The 26,707-nt window shown below is 42.8% G+C and overlaps 1 long non-coding RNA gene across 1 annotated transcript; it reads right to left on the bottom strand.

Moving 5' to 3' along the window:
• Positions 1 to 21,543: 21,543 nt before the first annotated feature.
• On the bottom strand, positions 21,544 to 22,730 carry LOC124006759. Its single transcript, XR_006833833.1, has 3 exons — positions 22,496 to 22,730; positions 22,313 to 22,395; positions 21,544 to 22,020 (listed from the first exon to the last, which is right to left on the bottom strand). It is a non-coding gene; the product is annotated as an uncharacterized LOC124006759 (long non-coding RNA).
• Positions 22,731 to 26,707: the final 3,977 nt, after the last annotated feature.

Below are 26,707 nucleotides of genomic sequence, written 5' to 3'. Positions count from 1 at the left end.
CAGAGAGGCTGTGTGTCTGTCAGCATCATACTGCCTGCTCCTTCATCTTCTCTGTCAGTCTGGTGGAGCAGCATAGACACTATATGTAGCCCCCCCCCCCATGCTAATGAGCTTTGCGTGTGCATTTCACTGGTGCATTTGTGTTGCAATGTGAGCCGCCATCCATGCATACAGGCGTTCATGCAAGCCTGCCTTACTGAGTCTGTGCATGTCTGTGCGTGTCACTGTATAGGCGTACAAAGCCTTCTCCACATAGTTGTGTTGTGACAGGTAATGAATAAGAAACAAATTCATCTCGCATTCTTATCAAAATCAAAACCATGTTCCATTTAACTTACAAATGGCCAATATAACTGTGTGCAGAGCAGCCACTTAAATGAAATACAGTGACATCAGGACTCTGCCAGGGAACAGCATTATGTTTCTATGGTGCAATAAATCTTGCTTTACTAAACCAAGAGCTATCACATTATTTGGCTGTGGCATATTGGGTTATCAATTCCTTTTCTTCTGTATCCACCGCGGTCCGTAGAGGAAGGAGTGTTACCCTGGTAATTGTCATGGTCAGCTGTGACGCTTGATGAGATCTCAAATCCGACCATGGCTGTAATGTGTGTGATCTCCATTGTGGCTTCTACCAGATTTGTAATCTATGCAAGTGAATCAGGATTAGGGATTTTATTGCAGAAGCTGGTTCAGGGCTACTCTGTGATTCATGGCTTTGTGAGGTTAGCATTTTTCGTCATGAATCTTGTTCTGCAGGCAGCTCTGCAGAGTGGTCACTAGCTGGCACAGCCACAAAGTCATAAAATCTGATTTTAAACCTAACCCTTTGTAGCTTGTAGCTGGGCACTGGTTTTTTGTACTTAAATAAACATACTTTAAAGTACTACTTAATGAAGTAGTTTTTTGAGGTATCTGTACTTTACTATTTACTATTACTATTCCTTTTAGTTCACTACATTCCTAAAGAAAATATTGTACTTTACTTTTTACTTTACATTTTCCCTGACAGCCAAAAGTACTCGTTACTTTTTAAATGCTTAGCAGGACAGGAAAATTGCCAAATTCACACATTTATCAAGAGAACCCTTGGTCATCCCTACTGTCTCTGGGTTGACGGACTCACTTAATACAAACACATTTTTTGTAAATATTATCAGAGGCAATAGACTCAATAGACTCAGACTTTTGATACTTAAGTACATTTTAGCAATTACATTTACTTTTGATACTTAAGTATATTTTTAAACCAAATACTTTTAGACTTTTCCTCAAGTAGTATTTTATTGTCTGACTTTCACTTTCACTTGAGTAACTTTCTATTAAGGTATCTATACTTTTTCTTTGACCTGTGGGTACTTTTCCTACCACTGCTATTGGGAAATCGCTCAGTTCTGCCTCCAGGACAAAAGTCACAACAATAAACATCAACATGCGACTATCATAGTGCTAGAAACACCACTCTAATGTGCTCTGTATGACATTAGACAACCAGCAATATTCCACCACAATCAAGTAGATTTCATGAAAACGATCTAATCGGGATCATTGTGAGATTAAACTAGACATTGTAAGGGAGTAATACAAGCTTATGACAAGTCTTACAGTGTGTTAGGCCCTATAACAGCATCTTAATGAATGTATTTCAAATACTTGCCTGTTTGTTTCTTTGTTTCAGTGAACCTTTCTGTGTGCAATTGTGTGTCAATGCTCTGGCAGTACAGTGTTGGTTTTCAACCACCCATTTACATTTGCACTGCTCAGTGTGGGAGTAGGATTTTCTCCTGCTGATTGGTTTCCTCCTACGCAGCAGGCCACAAAGACATGCTCTGGAGTGCCATTCTGCTCCTGTTTAATTTCATCAGGTGTTCCTGGTACTAAATAATGTATTGATTTACCAGGTAAAATCTCATTCAGGGTCGTAGTTGTGAGATCGAGGAGAGAGAGAGAGAGAGAGAGAGAGAGAGAGAGAGAGAGAGAGAGAGAGAGAGAGAGAGAGAGAGAGAGAGAGAGAGACTGTTCATCATTACTTTTATTTATCTGAGCAGTAGTTATGGGAACAGGCTTTTATGATACTGCCCTGGCAGTTGCACTGATTAGCAAGGATGGCTTTCAATCCTGCATGTATTAGCACTTGAATAAAGGTTATTGTGCAGTTGGCAGGCTACCAAGGTCCATTTTGTTGAATGGCTGTACTGCACATTTAAACCTCTTGATTGGCACAAAGTAGTGGTCCAACACAATTCTTATTTCATTGGTCTGGTTTTTATCCACGTGTCAATGTTTCTGAGTTGTATATCTCAGTAAGGTAGCGCTCTAATAAAGTAAGACTTTTCACTGTCCAGCTGTCAATTTCCAGACAGCAAATTTCACTCCTAAGTGTTGAAACTGCCCTTACCACAGCTGCATTTCACTGCCCATGTTCTTCTACTTAGATGAACATAGACAGTGTTGGTTATGGTCAAAATAGTTACTTGTTTTTTTGTGTGTTTTCCAGCTAGTTTTATGTAACCACACATATCTATGTGTCAGCTCTAATATAGCCTATTAGTCTGGAGTTCACAGTGTGTCGCTGAGCTGTTAACAAGCTGCTGAATGGGCTACCACCTACTGTACTTAAGTAGATTTCCACTGTGATATTTACAGAAAGGCTGCTAATGAACTTTTACACTGAGATGAGAACAACACTATTCAAACCGACATGTTTTGTTTAATATGTGACACCTTTTTATACAGACTTTGATTTTTTTGGGAGAAAATATACTGTGGTATATGGAGCCATCATCAAATAACAAAATACTAGTTCAAAGTTACCTTAACTTATTCTTTCTCAATTTCTGCCAGAATGACGTGCCCAATGTAATCTCCATGTTGCTCAGGCCCTGAAGCCAGGATATGCATATAATTGGTACCATTGGAAAGAAAACACTTTGAAGTGTTTAGAAATGTTAAAATAATGTAGGATAATATAACACAATACGTATGGTAGGAGAAAATCCAAAGATAAACCAACCAGAATGTTTGTTGTTGAGAGAGACCATCCTCTTAGAATGGCAAGTACAAGATCAATCTGAGAATTAGCTCTCTGGATGCTATTCCTATTGCTTCCACAGGGTGTCAGCAGTATATGTTCAAGGTTTCAGGTGTGTAACTTCAAAAACGAATAAGAAATATCAGTTTTAGTACAGGGTCACAGTCTTGGAAATGTGTGTTTGCGTGCGCCATGAAGATAGGAAGCACCTGCTAAAATTGGTTTCCTATTGAGCATACTTCTTTCCGATAAGAAATATTATAGTTTGATTACATTATAGGGTATCTGAGGAGTTAATAGAAACTTAATTTTAATTGTTGAAACAAATTTTACGGATAGATTTTCAGATTCCTTTCTCTGCATGTTGAATGAGTGGATTACTCAAATCGATGACGCCAACTAAACTGACTTTTTGGGATATAAAGAAGGATTTTATCTAACAAAACAAGACTACATGTTATAGCTGGGACCCTTTGGATGATAAATCAGAGGAAGATTTTCAAAAAGTAAGAGATGGAATTCATTAAAAATCCTACAATGTGATTTTCTGGATTTTTTTTTCTCATTTTGCCTGTCATAGTTGAAGTGTACCTATGATGAAAATTACAGGCCTCTCTCATCTTTTTAAGTGGGATAACTTGCACAATTGGTGGCTGACTAAATACTTTTTTGCCCCACTGTATATGTACCTAAATGATTCATATCCATAATATTCACTCAATTTTTGTCAGCACCCCTTTCGATTTGAACGAAGCCATATATATATATATATTCCATATATATTTGCCCATTGTAGAAATGCTCAGAAAGTGCCTTTATGGACCTGAATGTCAAAACATTCAAGAGATAAAGGTGTTCAAAGTTAACTCATTTTGCATACCCCACCATACCATGAGACATCCATGTCTGGAAAAGAAAACGTTTGAGATTGATATCATTTAAGAGCTTACATGCAGAGTTGTCAAGCTATTTTATAAATTATGAGGGGGAAATTATGTCCTTTTCTTTCACCTTTAACATCAATTATTAAAAAATGTGTAAACTCCAATGTTTTTCATGTTCGCCAGTGTTGTAGCTTAGATCCTATTTTACATCTAAGGTTTTTGTGTTTTGCCCGCCATCTGTCGAAACACAACATGCTCTTGAACACAGGATAGGTGTTCTGGCTGATAAATGTCCTAAAATGTTAATACGTTGAAATGTAAACTTTAAAATGGTACCACAAGATGGTTAGAGGTCCACACATCAGAGAATGTTGACTTGAAGGGGAATATCTGTTGTTTCAAATTATACAGTCAATCCTCCATAGGAAACGTGTTGAAATCATAGAAATGACCGGCTAACATCTTTGTGGTAGCAATCAGAAGTTAAAATGTCAATTCAATTGAAATGTCAATGACGTACCAGCTAAATTGTAGTGGTCTGAAGGGATAGGCCCATTCTATGGATTATATTTCTACGATTGAAATTACACCCACCATGTATTCAAGAGCATGTAGTGTGTCAACCAATGGCAGGCACAACACAAAAGCCTTAGATGATGTAAATCAAGGTCTAAGCTACAACATACAGTAGGGGAATAACAAATCGGGGTTATGAATTCTTTGATAATTGTCGTTAATGGTTTAAAAATGACATCTTTTTTAAAGAAATAATCAAATGGTTTGCAACATTGTTCATCAAGCTTTTAAATGATATCAAACTCAACCGTTTATCTTTTCCAGTGATGAAGACAAGAATGTCTCATGGTATGGTGGGGTATGCAAAATGGGTCAACCTTAATCTTCTGAATATTTTGGCATTCAGGTCCAAAAATCACTTTCTGACCACTTCTTCCTGTAACGGCGTTCTTCGTTTTTATCGAAAGATAGTCGGACCGAAATGCAGCGTGGTGGTTACTCGTGACTTTATTGGAAAAAGCGACGCATGAAATAACTATTACAAAATACAAAACAACAAACGGAACGTGAATCTTATTACAGCCTATCTGGTGAAACTACACAGAGACAGGAACAATCACCCACGAAATACACAGTGAAACCCCGGCTAACCAAATACGGTTCCCAATCAGAGAAAACGAGAATCACCTGACTCTGATTGAGAACCGCCTCAGGCAGCCAAGCCTATACAACACCCCTACTCAGCCGCGATCCCAAATACTACAAACCCCAACACGAAAATACAATAACCCCATGTCACACCCTGGCCTGAACAAATAATTAAAGAAAACACAAAATACTAAGACCAAGGCGTGACACTTCCATGGGAAAAATGTGTGTAAAGTTTTGTTAAAATCAACAGGAATGCTGTCAAAAAGTGATTGAATTCAAATGGATTTAACTTGCATCGTTTTGCCTTTTTTGAGGGGTGGGGGTCTTCACTTCGTTGCATTATTTTTCCTCTTTAATGGGAGGGACAAACGGAAAGGTACTGTTTTTGAAAGGTTTACTGTTATCCAGGCAGCCTTTAGGCGTGTTTCTTGAGTCTGTGTCTTCTTTATTTTCATGTTTCCTAGAACCACAAAACATAAGCTGGCTGACTGATGTATTATTGACTCTGTTTGCCTTGTAGATTTGTTTGACTCCATCCTGGTTGTTTCCTGGGTTGTTTCTTTCTGTCCTCATAGTTTCTCCCCGACACCTCAGATGTGTCTGCCAATCACCCTCTCTGTGTTTTGGAGGCTCCAGAGCATGAATCAGTCAGTCTGGGCATCTGGACATCCGCCTAGTTTCCATCCTCTGATCTCTCTCTGTCCCCCACACTTCCTCTGTCTCTAGTTTTCTAGTCATATGGTTGAAGAAAGAGTGATAAAACAGATTAGATAAAGAACAGAGTAGCAGCACCATATGACGAGTGGAAAAGTGTGTTTGTATGTCATATACAGTGTGTGTGTCATAAGTGTGACTCATTTGCATGTTTAACCTAACAAGCTTTTTATATTGCTTATTAATTGCCTGGTCATGTGACTTGAGCTGCGTATATTTAAACCCCCTGTTTGGTGTTTCTTAGTGGCTGCCCACAGGAAGTGAATGTATTCCGGATGCATGGCGGAGCCTAGGTTTTGCCAGAGCACACGATGACTTCTTCTGGTTCTTCTGAGTTAGTTTGAGCTAAAGTCTCTCCTGGGCTGTATCACTTCCTGTGCCCCTTTTTGTTTGGTGTGTGTGTGGGTCATTTATTTGAGGTTTTTGTGTGACTGTCCACACATTCAATCAAACAAGACTCCAACCTCTCCACAGTGGCCAAGACCAGAGAGCTGTGTGAGGACATCAGGGATAAACTTGTAGACCTGCACAAGGCTGGGATGGGCTACAGGACAATAGGCAAGCAGCTTAGTGAGAAGGCAACAACTGTTGGCGCAATTATTAGTAAATGGAAGAAGTTCAAGATGACGGTCAATCACCCTTGGTCTGGGGATCCATGCAAGATCTCACCTTGTGGGGCATCAATGATCATGAGGAAGGTGAGGGATCAGCCCAGAACTACACGGCAGGACCTGGTCAATGACCTGAAGAGAGCTGAAACCACAGTCTCAAAGAAAACCATTAGTAACACACTACGCCGTCATGGATTAAAATCCTGCAGCGCACACAAGGTCCCCCTGCTCAAGCCAGCGCATGTCCAGGCCCGTCTGAAGTTTGCCAATGACCATCTGGATGATCCAGAGGAGGAATGGGAGAAGGTCATGTGGTCTGATGAGACAAAAATAGAGCTTTTTGGTCTAAACTCCACTCGCCGTGTTTGGAGGAAGAAGAAGGATGAGTACAAACCCAAGAACACCATCCCAACCGTGAAGCATGGAGGTGGAAACATCATTCTTTGGGGATTCTTTTCTGCAAAGGGGACAGGACAACTGCACCATATTGAGGGGAGGATGGATGGGGCTATGTATCGCTAGATCTTGGCCAACAACCTCCTCCCTCAGTAAAAGCATTGAAGATGGGTCGTGGCTGGGTCTTCCTGTCATGCTGGTGAAAGAGGACCCAAAAGCGACTTGGCGAAAACAGAGTCTTTAATCCAGTAAAGTAAATACAATCAAAAAAACACAACTTTCACTCGAAATGACGAGGACAAACTGGAGACTCGATCTTGAACAGCAGGTGAACAGCAGGTTGCCTCGGGAAGGCACTTGAACCAAACAGACTCAGACACCTGCTCACCACGCAGCATCTGAGGAAAACACGACACGACAGGGCGATACACCAAACACAGCACGGTGAATTCTAGACAAGGAACCGACAGGACAGGAACGGAACACAAAGGAAGAAATAGGGACTCTAATCAGGGGAAAGGATCGGGAACAGGTGTGGGAAGACTAAATGATTGATTAGGGGAATAGGAACAGCTGGGAGCAGGAACGGAACGATAGAGAGAAGAGAGAGCGAGAGAGTGAGAGAGGGAGGGGGAGAGAGAGGGATAGAAAGAGGGAAAGAACCTAATAAGACCAGCAGAGGGAAACGAATAGAATGGGGAGCACAGGGACAAGACATGATAATAAATGACAAAACATGACACTTCCAGCATGACAACGACCCGAAACACACAGCCAGGGCAACTAAGCATCTCAAGGTCCTGGAGTGGCCTAGCCAGTCTCCAGACCTGAACCCAATAGAAAATCTTTGGAGGGAGCTGAAAGTCCGTATTGCCCAGCGACAGCCCCAAAACCTGAAGGATCTGGAGGTTTGTATGTAGGAGTGGGCCAAAATCCCTGCTGCAGTGTGTGTAAACCTGGTCAAGAACTACAGGAAACGTATGATCTCTGTAATTGCAAACAAATGTTTCTGTAACCAAATATTAAGTTCTGCTTTTCTGATGTATCAAATACTTATGTCATGCAATAAAATGCAAATGATTTACTTAAAAATCATACAATGTGATTTTCTGGATTTTTGTTTTAGATTCCGTCTCTCACAGTTGAAGTGTACCTACGATAAAAATTACAGACCTCTACATGCTTTGAAAGTAGGGAAAACCTGCAAAATCGGCAGTGTATCAAATACTTCTCCCCACTGTATATGGTATTGTAAGAGTGCATAGGGTCAGTGCAGATAGTCCTGGTTACCATTTATTGAACTATTTAGCAGTCTGGCTATTTTGCAGTCTAATGGCTTAGGGGTAGAAGCTGTCTCGGTGTCTGTTGGTCCAACAGCTGATGGTCCAATACAGTTTGGCAGATGGTAGCAGAGTGAACAGTCTATGGGCCTCAAACTCAACTCTGGACCTAGAACCTCTGGACCTTGTGCTCTCTTCGTGAATATGCAGGTGTGTGTGGACCATGTTAATTCCTTAGTGATGTAGACGCCAAGGAACTTGGAAGCACTCGATCCGCTCCACGACAGACCCGTCGATGTGGATGGGGGTGTGCTCTCCCCTCTTTCTCTTGTAGTCCACGATCAGCTCCTTGGTCTTACTTGCGTCATGTGGGAACACTCAACAAACTCTCTCTTTCTCTCTCCCCCTCCCTCCCTCCCTCCCCCTCCCCCCCTCCCTCCTCCCCCTCCCCCCTCCCCCCCTCCCTCCCCCCCCCTCCCTCCCTCCCTCCCTCCCTCCCCCCCCCTCCCTCCCTCCCCCCCCTCCCCCCCTCCCTCCCTCCCCCCCCTCCCTCCCTCCCCCTCCCTCCCCCCTCCCTCCCTCCCCCTCCCCATCCCCCTCCCAAGGAGCTCCTACAAGAGAAAGAGGGGAGAGCACCCTCCCCTCCCTCCCTCCCTCCCTTCCCCTCCCCTCCCTCCCCCCCCTCCCTCCCCTCCCCCTCCCTCCCCCCCCCTCCCTCCCTCCCTCCCCCTCCCTCCCTCCCTCCCTCCCTCCCCCTCCCTCCCTCCCTCCCTCCCCCTCCCTCACTCCCCCCTCCCTCCCTCCCTCCCTCCCCCCTCCCTCCCTCCTCCCTCCCTCCCCCTCCCTCCCTCCCCCTCCCTCTCTCCCTCCCCCTGAAAAAGGCCAATGACCATCTGGGGGGAGAGGAAAAGAGAGAGTTTGTTGAGTGTTCCCACATGACGCAAGTAAGACCAAGGAGCTGATCGTGGACTACAAGAGAAAGAGGGGAGAGCACACCCTCCCCTCCCACACTCCCTCCCTCCCTTCCCCTCTCCCTCCCTCCTCCCCCCTCCCTCCCTCCTCCTCCCCCTCCCTCCCTCCCCCCTCCCTCCCCCCTCCCTCCCTCCCTCCCTCCCTCCCTCCCTCCCCCCTCCCTCCCTCCCTCCCTCCCTCCCTCCCCCTCCCTCCTCCCCCTCCCTCCCTCCCCCCCCTCCCTCCCTCCCTCCCCCCGTCCCTCCCTCCCCCTCCCTCCCTCCCTCCCCCTGTGAAAAAGGCCAATGACCATCTGGGGGGGGGGGGGGAGGGAGGGAGGAGGGAGGGAGGGAGGGAGGAGGGAGGGAGGGAGGGAGGGAGGGAGGGAGGGAGTTTGTTGAGTGTTCCCACATGACGCAAGTAAGACCAAGGAGCTGATCGTGGACTACAAGAGAAAGAGGGAGAGCACACCCTCCCCCTCCCACACTCCCTCCCTCCCTTCCCCTCTCCCTCCCTCCCTCCCCCTCCCTCCCCCTCCCTCCCTCCCCCTCCCTCCCTCCCTCCCCCTCCCTCCCTCCCTTGAAACTAGCAGTTCATGCTTGAAAACCCACAAATGTCGCAGAATTAAAGCAGTTCTGTATTGAAGAGTGGGCCAAATTTCCTCCACAGCAACGTGAGAGACTGATCAATAACTACAGGGAGCGTTTGGTTTGAAGTCATTGCAGCTAAAAATGGCACAACCAGTTATTGAGTGTAGTAGAGCAATTATGTTTTCAAACAGGGGCATTGTGTGTTGCACAACTTTGTTTTATGAAATAAATGTGTCATTGTTGTGTTATTTGTTCACTCAGGTTATCTTCATCTAATATTAGGTTTTGGTTGAAGATCTGATAACATTCAGTATCAAAAATATGCAAAAGTAGAGAGAATTAGAAAGTGGGTAAATGCTTTTTCACAGCACTGAAAATCAGGCCGCTAGTCTCCCATCTCACTCTGCTGTCACCACCAGAGGCACGGATCACCAAGCACAGATAGGGAGGAGATGGAACATAGTAACATAAATATGAACTAAAAAGGGGAGAGCAGAATTGATATTCCTCTTCAACACTGTGACAGTATAATAAAGCAATGGGAGTGAAATTAAACCACTATAAACATGGGCAGAAACTGTTATGAGAGGAATCGTAATTATGCTATGAAATGTCAGGAGCAAATAGTAACTCACAGTCCCTGTACTCAAAGTCCCCCATACACAATAAAGCTATCAGTCTCCTTCATTGATTAAAGTGACAAAAATGTTGATGATCGTATTTCAAATGTTATTTGGAGAACAACACTCCATCAATCAGACATTCAATTCAAATTCTGGTGAAATAATTGCTTGAGATCACATCCTGTTGGTCTCATTGGGACGTTTTGAGCACTGGACTGCTGTTTCACATTTTGCCTATCATCAATTGTGTTGTTCACGGGGGAACATTAATGCAGGGGGTGAAAACAGACATCAAACGCACTGAGAAGCGTTCAGTCATATCTGCCTGTGTGTTCTGCATTGTGCCAGGCTGCACTATCGTGGCAAGGTCTATCTCTCCAAACCACTGAGAGCTAACCTGCAGAATGAAGATAAAGGAAATGGCTTCAATTTTCCCATATCAGAAAAAGTCTGGTTGTTAGAGCGGAGAATCCATCCCCATTTCCCTGGGACCTTTGATCATGGATTACTCAGGGAGCGTGGTGAGGAGAGAGCGCTGTGTTTGGCTGGGAAACCTCATGGAGCTGCCTGAGGTACACTGTCAGAGCCTCTGAAGTCCACTGAGAACCATTCAGGGCCAGCACTCACATTAGTGGCACTCCGGTCTACGTTTTACCTAATTTAACACCTGATTTACTTAACGAAAGGCATATATATTCTCAATAGGTGGTCCAGGTAAGTCTTTCATTCTCTATTGCTCCTCTATTGTTCCTCAAGCAAGGGAGCAGGCTGATGACATCACGAAAAATCCCATCAGACCAACTCATTGAATGACCTACTTCTTGAAGTTTGCAGTTTTTTGTAGTTTTTTAAAACTCTTTTGCTCCAAATGTAATTTTTTACCGTTTTGTGTGTGTGCAGGTGGACTAGTTGTTAGAGTGTTGAGCCAGTAACCAAAAGCTTGCTGCTTTCGAATACCCGAGCCGGGAAGGTGAAAAATCGATGTGCCCTTGAGCAAGGCACTTAACCTAAAATTGCTCCAGGGGTGCTGTACTGGTAAGGTTGACCCTGGAAAACAACACGCCACTGCACCTATCTGGTGTTTGTGATGATACAACGTTGTATTTTTTATTTACTGTATTTATACTTGGGATATCGCTTGTAAACAGTAAAAGTTCAAACGTTTATGGAGGATGTCTTTAAATACGACATACGGCTAATAAAATGTGAAACTTAAATGATTGCCAATTTTCCTGAGTTCGCCCAAAACTCCATTCACATTGTCCAATTTCTCTGCTTTCAAAAGAGATATACTAGAAGAGATTTTCTATCAATTTTCCTTCAAATCCCTTGAATGAAATATTGCTTGCTTGACTCTTAGAACTCATAAAAGAATATCTTTCATCAAGCTGCTGCTCCCTTGTTTTCTTGAAATCCAGTGGGTTTAGTGTGAGTTTCTGGTCACTCCTTCTATGTTTGTTTACTATTACTCCAGTGACTATGACGGCAACAGCCAATAAAATTAGGTTTAAGGTGATGAATCACACACAACATCTGTTATTTATTGTTTTCCCTCTCTATCATCAGAGATAAATGTGTATTGAACAGCAGTCAGAAGACAATAGTGAAGAGCAGCATAATAGGCAGAGCCTGCCTCTAAACTGCTTTGTATTAGCCAGGACATCCCCGGAAACGCCTTGTCTGCAGTCAAAGAGTTAAAGGGAATATGAGTGTCTGGTTAAAACAGGTTACCCGTCAGGTCTGTAGAGTTTTGGAGATAGATGGATATCCACTGACCCACAGGCACTCATGAATTGAAGGCATGACAGTCTAGTGAAAACGACTGTGTTTTCTTCTTCGAATGCTTCAACGTGTACTGTGTTACTCTATGAAATTGTACGCTCAAATGGCAATGCCTATGTATGTATGCATTTATTCATTTATTCATAAAATACACGGTATGGTAAATTGGGCTGTACTACGAAAATGAGTAACTACTGCATGAGGAAAATGATTGATCAGTTGGTCATGAGGGGAGGACATTCCCTCCTCTGCTCCCCCCCCCTCTCTCTCTTTCTCTCTCCTCTCTGCAGATGCATGTTGTGATGTTATAGGGTTATAAATGGCTTCTGTGGCTGAACTTAGATTAGATTTGTTTCAATGAGATTCATTCCAGCCCTAACTCTGGTCTCAGTGCTCTCACAGCTTGTTTCTTTGATGAATACCTCCTGCCCTGTCAACAGCCATTTGCTAGCTCCCCTTTCATAAACTCCTCCTCAGAGGGGGGCCAAAACTCTTCCTCTCACAGTCAATGCCCCTGTCACTTCCTCGCCTTCTCTACTCTTACAAAGTCAACAGAAATACAGCTCCCTGGAAATAAAAGTTATAGCTTGTTTGTAGATGTATTGCAATTTATATTAACAAACGGAGCCATTCATAATTTTGTATTTGCATTACATGCAGTATAAGGGAGTATGTGGGATGCTCTGATTGCTACAGTATGTTGGGACTGTTATAGAATTAGGAGTCTTAGGAGTGTAGGCTTTTTAATGCCTGTTGCTTCATGTAGAGTAAAGTATTGATGGGAGGGGCCTCCAACTACTGTTCGTTACACACCCTTAGGCCTGACAGCTCCCAGCATGCTTTAGCAAGATGTCACTTATTCCTGCTCAGTGAAATCCTTCTCCATGATGATGACCAGGGGTGAAAGTAAGCCAGTACTGTCCAGTATGGAGTATTGGAGCCTATAACAATAATTCAAAACAAAGATGCCATGAAAACTGTAGGCGACTACAATATTATTTAGACACCCTGAAGGTTGCTTCTCAAAGCAGCATGTACTATACCCCTAATGAGTAGACTCCAACATGGTTTTTAGGAAGTGCCACAACATGGCAGAAAGACATCTCTACTGTATTAACAATGTTTCATTCTCATATGAAAGGATACAAGAGGGGATTGCTTGCCATTAGGATTAGTACGGCAAGTCCTTTACAAGTTGTCCAAAGGCTCAGAGTCAAGGAGAGGCTAGTTATTCAGTCTAAAAAGCTTTTTCAGACAAAGAAAAAGAGTAGGAGAGTAGGGGCTGGTTCGCATCATGGGTTGACTGAAACAGTGGTCATAATATAACAGAAAGTCTTGAGGGTGCTGTGAATTAATGTGGACATTGAATTGTGCACCCTGCGCCCTCATCATTAGGCCTAGAGATTTTCACTTTCACTTAATCTGGATCGGAGTGGTTTGGCTAAGAGCAAAAAGTATAAAAAGAACCAGACCCTCACTCCCAAAATGTAAGATATTTTCTTCTCAGTGCCATGGCAACTGGCAGACAGGGAAATTACTTCTTGTCCAAACACAGAACATACTGTACACAATGGAAACAATTCTACGCTCTGCCTGCTTAATAGTTCCCTTATGACTGATAAAGAATTAAAACCTCTGATGGAAAATAACATCTCTGATTGTGCATGCTGTGGAAAAATACAATTCCATTGTGTTTGTCTAAATAGCCTATATGTCTATGATAGCATGGAATAGATGAAACAAATCCAATTCCCGCCACTGAAAACGTATAAAGGATGACATGATGCAGTCTTGATGTCTCATCTAATAGCATGTCATATTTGATGCAAGGCGATGAGCCATATTAAAGAAGAGACATCTCTTTATGTTGGATGGGAGATGATGGTTACTAATATGAGCACAGAGGGGATGTTCTTCAACCCTGTCTTGCTTTACCAATGACACCTCGTATCAACTGTATGATGTGCATAATGGCTAAGACAGTCAGTGATGTGCTGGATTTAGTCATGCGTCAAAACACAGATCAGTCGACATCGACTACAATAAAGGGAGCACAGAGATTACAATGCGAAGATCACAGTGTTCAAATCAAACTGTGAGAAAAGACAGTTCTGTGGCTTGTGAAGATCTGGTTGTAATTGTGATTTTCTCTCTCGGTTAGAAAAGCTGAGTATCTTTGCAAGTGCTATTTATGTGCTGGCATGTGTGCCACCCGATTGGCTCTATAGTGTTAATGAGGTTAGGTGGGGCAACCTGCCAAATGTGTCTTCGTGATGGATTTTTGTTTTTTTTACCACACTGACAGTATCTCATAGTCTACAAAGGGTTTCCATTCTATTCTCCATCCCAATCTCACCCACTGAATCGGTTGGCAGCCCCTCTCAATATGATGATGTCCCTGACAATCTTATATGAACTGCACCATAATTAGGTGTGTGTGTGTAACACTCATTCTGAGGTGGATTTCAGACCCAGTGTTCAGGTCTTAGCCATCCTCTTGACCTGGAAGCAGAGGTAGACGTCCTCTCTCAGTGATAAGTCTGCTATCGCTCTCTCTACTCAAATTGAGATTGGGAAATGCCACCATTTTCCCTCACAGGACCTGACCTTCTCTGCTCTGAGCCTTTTCTCATCCTGGGGGTTTTTCTATTAGCTTTTGTGAAGAAGCCTTGATTTCTGATATCTACAGTATAAGGAAGCCACGGTCACTGCATTGTGTATGTTTGTTTACCGCACGTAACACACACACACACTTTGTGCGCCTTCAAATGTATGTCCAGAAGGCAAGACACAAATCTTCAGTAATCAGTCTAGTTTCTGCATCTGTAATTCAAGAGCCCCTTGCGACTGTATAATTTAACAAATGTGCAGCACAATGTTCAATTTACACAAATTATGCAGTTTATAATAAATGTAGTTTTGAGTGGGGAAAACAAGCAGTACATCTGCAATATCTACTGAACAACATTAACTGCAAAAATAAAATTAACTGCATAAAATATACAACTACTGTAGATTCATTTGAAGCTATTAGGAATAGTCTAGTCAAATAGTGTGCTGAATCTCTACCAGTGTTGCACATTATTTTGTAGCATGTGGCTAAACTGGCTATCCTCTTTTACGTGATTTGCCTTATCTTGTTTTAAGTGAAACACCATTAAAACCATAATGTCCAACTTGAATGATCTGTACCAGCGTTCTTTAGGGTAACACTCTGGGTATGTTGCAGTCAATGAGATCAAATGAATAAGCACAGAGCTTATGATGCCACTTCAACATTGGATCAGTGACTTTATGGGATCTCTACCGGAAAGCCTATAACGGCATACAGAGCAGGGGGTTACTATGTAATGGGCCTCCGCCATACACTCTCACATCGCTGCCTGAGAAACAAGCAGCTGGGGTAGGATGTTATTTGCTGAAAGACCCTCAGAGGACGAAACCATCAAGGCCTGTTCTTTCTCTGTCTGGTGTCCTTAGGCCAACATTCAACAAATGACAGATACAGAGTGGGCTCGGAGATGGCTGAAACATGCATATATAACTCTTCATTTGTGTCACACCAATAGACAGCTGCTCCCTCACTCATAGGTTTGGACACTGAAATAAATGTAGAATAGATGATGAAGAAATAAGCTATATACTGTAGCTGATTCACAGCATTGAATGGTGAGGTATGTCTAAGCCTCAGAAAGGACTGGAGATGCATGTCATAGACAGTGCCCTAATCCCGTAGACTTTATAGAGCCAAAAATACATGATCCTAATCCCACAAATCCGCTCCACAGAATATTCTCTGTAACCCCCTAGATCCTGACAGTCAACTAGCCTATTACTCTAATCACGATTTACTATGGGAAAAGATCCTCAAAGGAAAAGCTCTATTAGCATTTCCTGCATGTTTATGTGATCATGCCCGTGTTTATGTGACCGAGATGCCCATTTGGGTACACTGTATATAGACCCTTTCGAAAAAAAATATGTTTTTTTCAGTCATGTCTTCATCTTACCTTCTTACAGTATGTGTACATAGGCAAGAGTAAAGAGAGAACACAAAGAGTGCTTCTGTGTTAACAGTAAACTGCTGATGATGTGTTGTGTGATCTACTACATGTCGGTGAACTGTTTGAACTCTTCATATGCTCTTGAGACTACAAGGTTAGCTGCCTGTTCTAGAATGTGTGTTGTGTGCGTTGTGTCTGTACCATTTATTTCTATGGTCAGTACATCTAAAGTGGGTTGTTTCCAGAATGCCTATTGTGTTGTGCATGCTGTTCTGTACATCTGGGTGGGCTGTTTTCATTAACCCCCGTCCAATGCCATAAACGGGTCACCACTCTGGGGAGGTGATTATCCTCTAGCCTGGGTAATGGTCCTTACTCACAGCACTTAGTGAAAAGAAATGAGGGCTGAAAGACTACACACTAGGAAGGAAGAGACTCTCTCCATCACTCCTGTATGTGTTTAGTAGCGTTCTTTCATCTTGTTTTCATGTTTAAGTAATCCCTTTTTGACATTCAACGGAATTGGGCCAACAACAAATAGAATGATGAGATTACTATGGAAACACAGGGGAATGGAAAAGCAGCTACTATAGGCATACTGTTCTTGCTTTCCTTTTTTTAGTTTTACTTGAAATAAACCATTAAACCATATACTGTATGTGAATGTCCTGGGCCCATTTTCAAATGTACCACAGTATGCTGAAGAAGGGCTCTCTTTAATATGACTGCTGTAGAGACAATACGGGCATCTCCTACACTTCATTGGCTTTCCATTATTATATTTTGCATTGGACGATCCGCCAGGGTGAGTGCTATGATCAAATTTGATTATTGCCTTCATACATAAATAGACTGAAAAATGGCATGGTAAGGGGGTCATTTGGTTAATTGTGACTTAATTTAGCAACAATACTGCCAATAAATCTCATTCTTGGATTGAATGGGTGCCAGGGGTAATACATATGAGTAAAATAAATAAACAGAAGCACAACAAATTCTGATTGCTTTTATCCCTTTGTTTTCTGGCTCCTCTTCGTCTTCATTTCTGTATTATGACCTCTAGAGTCGATGTCCATGCCCCCACGGAAATCAAACGAGCATAATAAAAAAATCCCCCATAAAAATCTAAGGCATGGGCTGCGTCTCAATCATCCGTATCTACCGATGTCGGCCTTCCATATCTGCAGTGAAGAGTGTCATATCGACAGCGGTGTTGTCAGGCCATGAGACATCCCGAAAATCCGTCTTCTCCCGAAAACGTCTTTACCGTCCAAACGGTTTGGTCTACAAAACTATTATGGAAAATCTTTACTCTCACGACTCTCTGTTTTGCCCTACGACCCCCACAAGCGTCACGGGACTAGTCTTAAGTTGGTACCGCAGATCTACCAACTTCTGTCTGTAGAGGCCAGACAGTTTGGGCTACACACTTAATATGACCCCTCTGTGGAAAGATGAGACTCTCACGAACACATACATGATGCCCACGAGCCTCACAAGACTCATTTGAAGGTAGCCCGGAAGCCGTTTAAAAAATGTATGGAAGTATATGGCCTAAGTAAACTAGAGCCTAAAAAATGGGTAAAACTAATGTTATTCCTGTACAATGGGTGTGGAAGGGAAAGTAGTAAGGGACTTATGCAATGTATCTTCACATCGACTGAGCTGCTTTTGATAAATAACAAAGTTGGATACTTGGCTAAACTGTTGTTAGAGTCAAGCGGCAGGGATAACAACACCATTAGCTACCACACCACCGGGTGGCTCTCATAATGTAATTGAAAGGCTGTCATCGAAAGCCTGTCGACTAGGGAAGCTGTCCAAGAGATCACATGGGTGCCAGACCAACATTCCCTCCCGCAACTAGCCTCACTATGTTGCATCCTCTCCAGCTCTCTTCCCCAATTGCTCTCCTCTTCCTCAATCTCTGTTGTTCCCACGCTTGGCCCCAGTGCCTCATGTCCTCTCTGACACACCCCCAAACCCAACTTCCCCATCTCTCCTCATCCCCTTCACCCCTCCAGCCCAGCTTCATTCATTTCTCTCATTCTTTTTCCCTATCCGGTATGGTTGGGCAAGACTGCCCTCTCTAGCATAACATTAGTTTCCTTCTTTCCTCTCTCCTGTCAGTGTCAGTCCATCCCCCTTCCGTGCTGCAGTCCCTGAGGTGTCTTTAGTTTGGTGGGGGCGAAGGGTGTCGTGGAGGAGGACTGCCATCTACTATCTTCAGTATTCTCTGTTTGTTTCTGAGCTATTCTCTCTGAGATGTGGCATCAGTACAGTGGGACAACAGTGCCACCTGCTGCACCAAAATATAACTTAAAAAGTTGGCAATCATTTCAAATAATAACCCTATTTAATGTCTCTGCTTGTGTTCGATAGCTGTCATCATGGATCAAGTTTCAATGCCTGTAGACATATTGTGCAACAGAAACATATTGTTGCAACAAACTAAACAGGGAATAATTGTAATTCACATATTTTATGGAATATTTGCTGTACATTGCTGTTTTTCCTCATACAATACAAGCCACCTACTTAATAAATCTGCAATTAGCCTTAAACGGTTCAATTGTTCAGCCTTTTCTTTGTATTACTGTAGCGGCAATACTCTTTCTCCCTCTAACCTGAAGGCAGGACTCAGAGCAGAGGTCACCCTCCATGCTCCCACACAGTGGCTCCATCAGCACCTTCCCTTTGTCTGTCTCCTTCTCACCAAATCTCTCCTATTTTTACTCATTCCTCCCACATACACACTCTTATTCAATGCCTTTTCACGTAATCTCTCTCTCTCACACACACACACACACAAGCACGCACACACAGAGAAGATGGGGAGGGATTTGTTATTCAAATATATTCTGCGTTTTTGACACAAATCAACTGTACTAGTTGTTCAGGCTCTGGTCTTGTCCCATCTTGATTACTGTCTGGTAATATGGTCAAGTGCAGCAAAGAAAGCCCTACAGTGGCAAAGCTGCATCTGGCTCAAAACAGAGTAGCATGTGGTTGCCCTTAACTACACACACAGAACTAACATCAACAACATGCATGCCAGTACTTCCTGGTTGAGGGTTGATGAGAGATTAACTGTTTCTCTTCTAGTTATGAGAAATAATACTGTGATGAAAATTGTCTGCATAATCAAATAACATTCAGCTCAGAGACCCATTACATACCCCACAAGACATGTCACCAGGGGTCCACAAGTACAAAACGAATTGACAGCAACGCACAGTATTATACAGAGCCATGAACGCATGGAACTCCCTTCCATCTCCAGTTACTCAAGCAAACAGCAAAATGACCTTTAGAAAATGGATTAAACAGCAACTCATGGAACGGCGGGGACTGTGAGGGGGAAAACACATAAACACAGGCACATACGGGTTGTGACTTCTGACAATGAGATGAAAGGTTGTCAGAATGCCTAGCCTACATACCACAGCCAGCAGGTGGGAGAACTATACCTACCTTTTGATTGCTGGCTAGTGGGAGGTCAGTGCTGGGAGCACTACATAATGTGTCAGCACACTCTACAAAATGGAATTAAGTAGTCCTACCTCCAGTCAGAGGCACATTACAGCTAGCGAAGAATGTGGCCAAAACAAAATGATTTGTGCGTGTGTGTATGGACTCACGCCTGGGAGGCCGCCCGGTTACAAAACACATGCAGCTCTACTAACCCGGTGCACTTGTTTATGTACAGCAGCCTATAACAAAATGAATGCGCCCCAGCACAGGCCATCACCCAATTATAGAGCCATAGCCAATAGGCACAGTGGCCCCATTTTATTCCAGTGAGTAAAATGTTTTGATATTTTTTATTTTATGATTTCTTTTATGTTGACTCTGCATCAAGGTGTCTGTAATCGAGTATATATTGGCAAGAACTAATGTTGACATCAGTGGCGGAGGGGAGGGTCGGCTCATACTAATGGCTGGAACGGAGCGAATGGTATGACATCAGTGGCGGAGGGGAGGGTCGGCTCATACTAATGGCTGGAACGGAGCGAATGGTATGACATCAGTGGCGGAGGGGAGGGTCGGCTCATACTAATGGCTGGAACGGAGCGAATGGTATGACATCAGTGGCGGAGGGGAGGGTCGGCTCATACTAATGGCTGGAACGGAGCGAATGGTATGACATCAGTGGCGGAGGGGAGGGTCGGCTCATACTAATGGCTGGAACGGAGCGAATGGTATGACATCAGTGGCGGAGGGGAGGGTCGGCTCATACTAATGGCTGGAACGGAGCGAATGGTATGACATCAAACACATGGTTTCCAGGGTTTATACACATCATTGGATCTGACATTTCTGCATGCTGGCATCCTTCAGAGTTATGAACAGTAGCTGGATGCGAAAGTCAAACCTAGGCCCATCGAACGTCAAGCTACCTCCACCACAGTGATTCTAAGAGGGAAAAGGCTATGCGGACACTTCTGACCTGCAAAACAATATTTCATTTCAGAATTGGTGAGAAGTGAGGCATACCTCCACATCTGGAGTAGCTGCAGCCACTTTCCTTTCTTCCAGTACCTGGCAGGTTATGATAATATCATGTGGGAGAGTATTGATGAGTCTGCAGTCCTCTGGCTCACGTAGTAGACAAGACCTGCGCTGTATGAAGTACTACAAACCCATGGCAGGGTGAGACAGATGGGTATACAGATAAGATTTACTTGGATCCCAGTCCATGTGGGACTGGAGGGGATCAAGGCAGTTGATGTACTGGCCAAACGGGCCCTTAGCAGTGGGGAGGTGGGAAGATGTTTTCGGGTACTTTCCTCCCAGCTCTGCTGACAAGTATTTTTCTCCGCTCATACAGGAATAAAGGCCTAGTGTATTACTTTGTTAGTTACAGTGAGCAAGGACAACCAGCTCCATCAATCATAGTTAACGAGTTTGAATGTTATTCCACCATTGCTACACATACACCACAGGTGTCGTAAAAGAGTGTTGTAAAACCATCACTCAGAACCCCATCAATTATCTTCCTTTTTTTAATTTCTTTTTTTTTTTTTACATATATACACACTACTGTTCAAAAGTTTGGGGTCACTTAGAATTTTCCATGTTTTTGAAAGAAAAGCACATTTTTTGTCCATTAAAATAACATCAAATTGATCAGAAATACAGTGTAGACATTGTTAATGTTGTAAATGACCGTTGTAGGTGGAATTGGCTGATTTTGTATGGAATATCTACATAGGCGTACAAAGGCCCATTAAACAAGCATCACTCCTGTGTTCCAACGGCACGTTGTGTTAGCTAATCCAAGTTTATCATTTCAAAAAGACTAATTGATCATTAGAAAACCCTTTTGCAATTATCTTAGCACAGCTGAAAACTGTTGTTCTGATTAAAGAAGCAATCAAATTGGCCTTCTTTAGACTAGTTGAGTATCTGGAGCATCGGAATTTGTGTGTTCGATTACAGGCTCAAAATGGCCAGGTACAATAGTCATTTACAACATTAACAATGTCTACACTGTATTTCTGATCAATTTGTATTTTCTTTCAAAAACAAGGACAATTCTAAGAGACCTCAAACTTTTGAACGGTAGTGTATATATATTGTTTTTATACAAAACGTACACATTTCATCAACAAGCAATGTCAATTCACAAATATCGATTCATCTCTGTTTCCAAATAGTCAATCGTGAACATATCAGAACAAACCACAACAACTCAATGAGCCAGTCTTTTGTTCATTAATCATCACCACTGAATATTCAATCTTTCTGGAGGCCTGCTGGCCCTCTCAGACCTGCGCAGGGTCTGAGGCACTGTGTCCGAAGCTTCTGTCCTACTCCTAGTCACATCCCCACTTGTTCTCGTTTCTTTTTTTCTGTGTTCCCAGTGGCAGTATGCTGGTGTCCTGAGCATCCTCAAACGTCTCCTGCGTTCTCAAAAGGTTTTCTCTATTGCGGCCATTAAGAGTTCTGCAGGTGACTGGCCACATTCCAAGGGAGCTGCTCTGTAAGACAAGAAAGCCAAGTATGGATCAGTCCCACTGTGTGCTGCCTTTTATAAGTCTCTTCAAGATTTGCACAGCGGAGGATACAGCGGAGTAGAGGTTATATGTCTGAACTCATAATGCTCTGCAAACATCTCAAACTGACATGCATTATCAGAAGCCACCACTAGGGGAATCCCATGCCTAACAAAACATTTCAAGTGCAAAATGACCGTCTTTGCTGTTGTGCTGGACAAGAGTGCAATTTCAGGGAAATTTGACAAGTAGTCGATAGTCAACAAATAGTCCTTACCATTGCAGTGAAACAAGTCGACTCCAACCTTCTCCCAGGATGAGGCGGGTACCTCTCCCATAACCATGGGCTCCTTGGGCTGTCTATAATGACATTTGAGACATGTGTCACAATTTCCCACCATTTGCTCAATGTCAGCATTTATATTTGACCATTAAAGGGACACTCTAGCCCTTCTCTTACATTTCTCAGCCCCCAGATGTCCTTCATGTACTCTCTGTAACATCTCCTGTTGCATTGAAGTCGGTATCACCATTCTATTGTTCTTCAACAGCACACCATTGACAGCTCTGCGCTTAGTGGGAAGTACTGCTTACATGAGCCTTTTTGCCAGCCATTTTCCAGATTATGAATCACCTTGCAAAGAATGGAATCCGTTGTGGTCTCTTCAGCTATTTTTCTAAGTTGCTGCTCAGAAACAGGAAGTGACTCCATGACCATATCCACATGCAGGGCAACCTCCTCCTCCTCCATAGACTCCTGTCTGAGGCTGATTTGGGCCACTGCTGGTGGAGCCCTTGAGAGGGCATCAGCTACCACTAAAGTTGACACAGGCACATAGGTTAGAACAAAATCATAGCGTTACAACTTCATCATCATCCTTTGAAGATGAAGAGGCATGTCATTCAGATTTAGAGAGATTGGAATAAGGGGTTTATGGGTCTGTTTCTAGAATCACCTTCTGTGACAAATGTAACAGTGAAACTTGTCACGACCAACGACCAACCCTGGGCACTCCTTTTCTATTTGAGCATAACGCTTCTCAGCATCGGTCAAAGAAGGGGCTGCATAAGCCACAGGCTTCCACACACCTTGATGCTCCCGAAGCAGCACTGCTCTAATGCCATCTTTGGATGAGTCCGTGGACACCTTAGTAGGCCTCTCAGGTTTGAAAAAAATGTAGCACTGGCTTCAGCCAAAATGTTCTTTATATTGTTCCACTCTCTTTCATGTTCTCTGTTCCACGAGAACTCAGTCTTGTCCTGAAGGAGTGTCCTTAATTTCACTGTTCTAGCTGACAGATTTGGTACAAACTTATAATTGACCATACCCAAAACCCGCTGAATGCCTTTCCTATATGATTTAGCTTCAAACCATGCTTCTGTACCCTCTGTAGTCTTTTCCATCCGCTCATTGTGTTCCTGAATAATGGACATTCAGAACAAAAAATCATCCACATACACAGAAACTCCCTCTCTAACCCCTCAATGACACTTTCCATGGCCTTGTGAAAGAGCTCGTGGGGCAGCTTATGCCAAAAGGTAACCTCTTAAAGGTATATCTTCCAAAGAGGGTATTGACAGTACACAGTTTGGTGCTGGCTGCATCGGACCTCACCTGCCACAATCCATTTGAAGCATCCAACTTGGAGAAATAATGTGCGCCAGCCATTTTGCACACTATCTCCTCCCTCTTAGGAAACTGAAACTGCTCCCTTTTGATACATTTATTAAGGTCCTTGGGGTCCATACAGACTTTAAGATCTCCATTCCTTTTCCGGACACACACTATGGAATTGACCCAGTCTCCTCTGTTTTCACGAGCACATGGAGTTTCACCATTCCTCCCAACTCCTCCTTTAGATCCTTCCGTAGTGGCACCGGAAAGCTGCACAGTGCATGAATCACTGGCTTGGCATTCTCTGTGAGGGTAATCGAGTGAAGGAGAGGTAATGCCTCATATCCTGTGAACAGATCGAAATATCTTTGAGCACCTCACCATTTTGATTACTTGTAACCCGTTGAACACTGTGCAGCCAGTCAGTCATTAATGGTGTACACTCGCTTAACCAGTCCCAACGACTCACATGCTGTATCCCCAAAAAGAGAATCATGCCCCTCTGGTACAATCACAAACATGCGTGTGTGGCTTCTTGTTTTCCCCTTTACAGTTAACCGACACAAACCTTTAGTCTCAATTTCTTGGGCATTGTACGCTTTGAGAGCCACAGCCTTTTGCATGACGACTGGTTTGTGCTTTAACTCATGACAATTCCTCATATTGATTAGGTTGGCTTTAGCTCCTGTATCCAGCTTTAAGGTCAAAATTGTACCATTGTACAACCCAATGGTCACTAACTACAGTAAGGACCTGTGATGGTTCTTGCCCATCCTCCACGCATTCCAAAGTGCCCACAAACAAATCACTTTGTTAATTCTCCATTTCAATGGTGTGAACATTTTGTCTCCCATACTTGTCCTTTGTAAAACACATTTTTCAAAAATTATTTTCTCACTTGCACTTGTAGTAACATTTCCCAAAGGCAGGACACTTCCTGGTCTGGTGCCTGGTGCGGTGCCCCACCTGTCACAATCATATTGTTTGTGAATCCTTTGATCAAAGTCATATTGTTTGTGGCTCCTTTGCTCATAGCGCCCCCTTGTGTCCTAATCTAAAAAATCCATTGATGCATTTTCCTCCTCCATAGCAGTGTTTGCAGGTGTGGAGCTAAAGGTTTTAACAGGCAATTGTGCCAGCTCACTGTAACTCACTTTCCTGTGGCAATCTAACTCTGGAATAATTTATACCACACAATCTGATCTCGAAGCAGAGATGAGGTTAGGTCTACAAAAAGCACAGACGTGTAATTTAATCTCAAATATGCATCAAACTGATCCAGTAACTCCGCAAACTGGTCTTTATCCTCATTTAAAAACGTGAAGGTGTTGAATATATCGATTGCCTGTGTTCCCGCTATAGTCAGAGAGCAACTTTACATTCACCCGACTCCTTTGTAACTCCAATGGCAGACATATACAGCAACAACCGCTGCCGAAATGTTTTCCAATTCGCATCCACATTCCCATCCAGGCTCAAAGCCTCTGGTGGCTTGATTACATCCATTGCACTTCCATAAACTCCAACATTCACAGGAAAAAAACACAACTTCCACTCCTGGTACCATGTATTACTTTGTTAGTTACAGTGAGCAAGGACAACCAGCACCATCAATCATAGATAACGAGTTTTAATGTTAATCCGCCATTGCTGCACATACACCACAAGTGTCGTAAACCATCACTCAGAACACCATCAGTACACTTTTCTCCCAGCTCTGCTGACAAGTATTTTTCTCCACTCATACAGGAATAAAGGACTAGTGCACTAATTTGGTGAAGAAGAAAAAATATTTAATTTGAACATTTTTTTCATTGGTATTTATCAGGGTTTTCTTCAGCACCCTACTTCCCGTGGCTATGGTGGATGTTGAAGTGTCAATGAACAAGGCAGAGGCAAAGGTCAACAGGAACCGTGGAATAGAGACACGTAGGGCAGAAGCACAGTTTCGACTGCTCCTACAGTTCTTCTTCCGTACTGCAGTTGAACTGACACCCGGCACAGAAAGACAATTTCCTTACAATGCCATACAAATAAGTCTGATTTGAAAATTCCTAATAAGACACTTTAGTCATCACCTTTGTGCACAAAACATGCATTGAATTATTTTTAAAAAAATCAAATTAAAATCATCACACACAGCCAAAGATATTAACATTTTATATTCAACCAATGTCTGCCATGTTTTTGGTGCTCCCTGTGTGCAGTATGTGCTAGCGCATATGTGATGTTGGTCAACATAAACCAGATTCAAACCGGATATAGACAGTCCATGAATTGGCATATGTGAATATCAGTAGATTACTTTTAAAACAGCGGGCGGATATCTTGGACACTCCAGTTCTTATTATACCTCAACGGTCTGTTTCAAATGAATGCTGGGTCTAAATTCATTATTTACGAGGTTACCATGGATTTGATTTGATTTGATTTGGATCTCTTTTCATCCCTAATTTGGACTAATCTTCCAAGCGTCCTTAAACGCTAAAATACAATTTATAATACAAACAGACTTTCACATATAACACACTATTACAAACATACATAATATACTAACATAATAACCCAATAAATACTCAATCTAAAAAATATTGATTCTTCATCTACTATAGTCCCACAACATTTCTATATACTATATTTAAATTGTTTTAAAATAATGTTTACATTTATACATTGAAAAGTTTCTAGTTTGCTCAATTAATTTATTCAATTTCTGTATTGTTCTAAATCGAAATGTTCTTTTGCCTATTTCTCTTTTCTGTCTGGATAACGCATAAATGGTGGACAATCTATTCCTAGTATTTACCAACTTGGCCATTTTAAATTATGTATATTATTAAAATAAAATAAGCATGTTTTTTTCAATCACCTTGTCGATTGATGACCAACCATGAACACTGCGCATGAATGCAACAGAAGAACCATATCTCCACCTTAAAACAATCCTTGCTGCTTTATTCTGTGCATTCTGCAGCCTCCTAACTTCACTTGATGATGCATTTCCCCAGACCACCGAACAGTAGTTCACCTGACTCTCAATTAATGCTTGTGTTATTT

This window comes from Oncorhynchus gorbuscha, linkage group LG20 (assembly GCF_021184085.1).
Source record: "Oncorhynchus gorbuscha isolate QuinsamMale2020 ecotype Even-year linkage group LG20, OgorEven_v1.0, whole genome shotgun sequence".
In the NCBI taxonomy this organism is placed as follows: Eukaryota; Metazoa; Chordata; class Actinopteri; order Salmoniformes; family Salmonidae; genus Oncorhynchus; species Oncorhynchus gorbuscha.
This window is presented reverse-complemented; position numbering and strand designations above follow the sequence as displayed.